Below are 3,535 nucleotides of genomic sequence, written 5' to 3' on the forward strand. Positions count from 1 at the left end.
AAGCAGTGTATTACCTGCACTGTTACGGCGTCCAACACACATACCTAAGTGTGTATTTATTGTCTATAAGCCTGCAAATTTTTAATAATATTGTTAGGCTGTTACTATTTTCACAGTAAAACTTTCAGATCAAAATAAATGGAATCAACAGACAGAGCATGTTACTGAGACTCTTCCATGTATTAAAATTGTCTTTGGCTGTGAAATAACAGTTAACTAAGACACAGGTACATACACATGGATGGAAATAACTTGTTGATGTAATTTCACAAGGTGCATAATGCCAGGATACCTGTTGGGGGGGGGCAGCTGTAAGTGTTCATAAACTTAATGAAGAGAACAGGGACAAGTTTCAGGAGTGCTGGATTTTGATCCTGATTCTGCTTAAAACTAGTGTCACTCAAGCTGCTTCGTCTCTGTGTTCTTGGTTCTTCCATCCTGAAGTGAGGATAGTTGACTGCCTAGAGACCAGGCAGCGTCCATGAGCTGGGCCACATATCTCCAGAGAAGAGCGAAAATTACTCCTCTTCTTCACTTTGGCAGCATCCTCGTTGTGGCTTTCTGCATTCAATACATAGCGCGTCTGTACATGCTCACACTCTCCTTCTCCTCTAAATTATTAAACAACTGTGCACACCCTGCGGGAAAAAGAGCAGCAGCAACACCCGCTTTATCTTTCTTTATCATCCTCATTTCCAGCACAGCTAATTAGCTAAACACAGAGCTGCCACCTTCTAGAGCGACAAGGAGACAGCGAGCACTGATGTCTCCCTTTGCTGTAGCTGGCGACCCTTGCTTATTCTGTATGACCGTGTGTGTGTCAGCACATGCGCCCAGGTTGGTTCGAGGCATGTCCCCCAGCACAGAGTGTGTCCTCTGGTAGGATTTATTATAAATGAATGCTGAAGTGCTCTTCTCCTTTCTCCCTGCCTCCCTCCATCTCTCCTCCCCTATTCGTTCTCACCCTACTTTGTTCAGTGGCCTTGAGGTAATTCACCAGCTTTTCATCGGGGGGGGGGCCTTTAAACAACTCAGTCTAAGAGCAGTTATGAATGAGGTGTTTGGGATGCTCTGTTAATATGGCAAGCGCAACACGTGAAAACATTTGCCTGCGTAAGCTAGCATGATTTTCAACAGCAAGCAGCTGCCCAGATGTGCCCTTGAAGCATCTTCAGCTTGCATCTTGGTTCTTTTGTTCTTGCAGTTGCCTGGGCTGCTTTTAGAAAGAGAATTCACAATCCAAACCATTCCTTATTTATTTATTTGGTAACAGGTTTGGGCTGGTGTTTGGGGATTGATGGGGAGGGTGGCAGGGCATGTGTGTGCGTGTCTTGTGGGGATTGAGTTGGGGTTGTAATTGCATTATTACAGGGAATCCAATTGTTAGGGGATGAAGGCAGTTTCACTTTCCTGGCAGGAAGGAAATCTGAGCACTTGAATCAGTGCAATATGTGATGTTCAGAGATGCTTCCTCCACTGATCTGATCCTCAAATCTGATCATGCCTCTAGTCGCAGTTGTTTTAATTAAACTCAGAGGAATTCTGCACATTGTGCTGCAAGATTAACATTTTTGTTTAATTAGAAACACTCAGTAATAATAGTTGTACCAGGCCTCCCCCAACACACACGCACGTGCACACACACGCACACTCACACACGCGCCCTGCCAGTCAAGAGGGCTATTCTCTCCGTGGATTAATTGGTTCATGAAATTAACGGACGCGGGTTTAAGCCAGGTAGAGTAGCGTCACCAGGGAGCAGGATAAAAGCAGTAATCAATAATGATGTCATCTGCAGCCAATGCGGCAGCAGCTCCGCGGCTCCTTAACAACACACCACCGCCTGGTTAAATAGCAGAAGGGAAGAGAAGACGTTAAAAGCCTGGCTGAAAGCTGTGCAAAGGCAAAGGAATTCCCAGGGCCCCTCTGTCCTGAGCTCACTCCTGGGGGTGGCTAGGGTTTTGCAGCACATGTGGTCTGCAAGAGCACACACTATTTGGAGACTCCTACGATACCCAAGCACAGCCTGGTGAACTGAGAACTGGAAGGTTTGGTTTAGTCCCTAGTTAAAGATGTTCATGTTTCTATTTAGAATGCAATATCCTGGTTTAGAGGTGCTTCAGATGCACCAAAATGACTGTGCCTTTATACCACTGTAAGTTTGTCCATACTAGGAGATCTGTATTACTTTAGCAGTTATAGAATGGTACGTGTTTTTGTTTGTGGTTAGATGCCTTTGATACATGAGGAGAGGTGTGGTTAATACATTTCACTCTCCAGTGAGTCACAATAGATCCTTTATAACTCTCCAGCAGTGGTCAAAGGAAGGAAACAATGCACATTTTTAAACACACAATTGAGGCATTTAAACTCTTTTCTTCTCTGCGGTAGCTGTGCGCTGCTAATAATGGTATTGGACAAGAGTTTCTTGGCCTCGGGTATCAAAGCAGCGCACAAACCTTTAGCTCTGCCTTCATGATCTTTCATAGATTTTTAGAAGCTGAGCGTGAGGCACAGCAGTGTGGAATAGCTCTTACCCAAATCATGTGTGTGTGGAGCTCACGTAGGGCAGTACTGGGGTCTGGCAATTCTGCTTTGCTCGTACCAGAAAAGACACCCACCATAGCAAGGCCACAGGGTTTCTCTCTTGTTCCACTGTCTCTGGGTTCAGCCATACGTAGTTTGGCTCCATTGCTTCTGATACGTAACGTGCCAACAGTAGGAAATGAGCTCTTGCTGTGTTTGCAGTTGGCAGGGATGTTTCCCAACCAAGGCAAGGGTTTCCAGCCCGTCTCTGCTGCTGTTGTGAGAGCTCCCGTTGGTTTCAGTGAGGGGCTGATAGTGATGTATGTTACTTTTTTTAAAATCCCACCTTTTAAAAATCCTTTCTGTTATTTCCCTTCTGTTCCCTCACCTGCTTTTGGGATGGATTCAATGCCATAGATTCCTGAGGCTGTGATTCCTCAACATGCCTCATTTGAAATGATGGAGAATCCCTATAAAGTCTCACCCTGGTGCCCGCATCCTCCTTCCAGGCTGCCCTCCCCCGGAGACTGATTTTCTAGGGGAAAAAAATGGCATGTTCCTGAGCTGTATCAGCCAGCATAAGACAGCTCTCTTCCACATGAGTTGGGAGGTCGTGACAAAGATTATGGGGGAAGCACTGGGGTTTTGTATTAGTTATCACAAATTAGTCAGCATCGGTTAGGATTGCCCTCCTCACCCTCATTAGTGAAGGCAAAGGCAAGATTGAGAGGAAGCAGGAAGCTCGGTTGAGCCTGTCTTCTAGGTGCTGGTGCCACGTCCCTCTTCTTCTGGGGCAGCAGCACTCTGAATTAATAAATCTAAAAATCATAGCCTGTCTGACAGCACTTGGCTTATTGTTGTTATGTGTGTCCCCTCTGGTAACTACAGCTGGATGATATTTTTCTCTCCTTTCTCTCCTAGTTTCCGCTGTGTCTTTGACAGGCCTTTTCACGTAGTCGCTTTCATTATTTCTCTTGTGCAGTTTGTTTTGTACTGTGGGGTTTGGAGG

General features: G+C 45.6%; 1 protein-coding gene across 3 annotated transcripts in view; it reads left to right on the forward strand.

Moving 5' to 3' along the window:
- The window catches only part of PTPRS (protein tyrosine phosphatase, receptor type, S), a 101,270-nt gene that overhangs the window by 25,228 nt on the left and 72,507 nt on the right, over positions 1-3,535 (forward strand). The gene's annotated exons all lie outside the window — the stretch shown is intronic.

The sequence above is a fragment of the Pygoscelis adeliae genome, unplaced genomic scaffold, assembly GCF_000699105.1.
Source record: "Pygoscelis adeliae isolate BGI_AS28 unplaced genomic scaffold, ASM69910v1 Scaffold582, whole genome shotgun sequence".
Lineage (NCBI taxonomy): Eukaryota > Metazoa > Chordata > Aves > Sphenisciformes > Spheniscidae > Pygoscelis > Pygoscelis adeliae.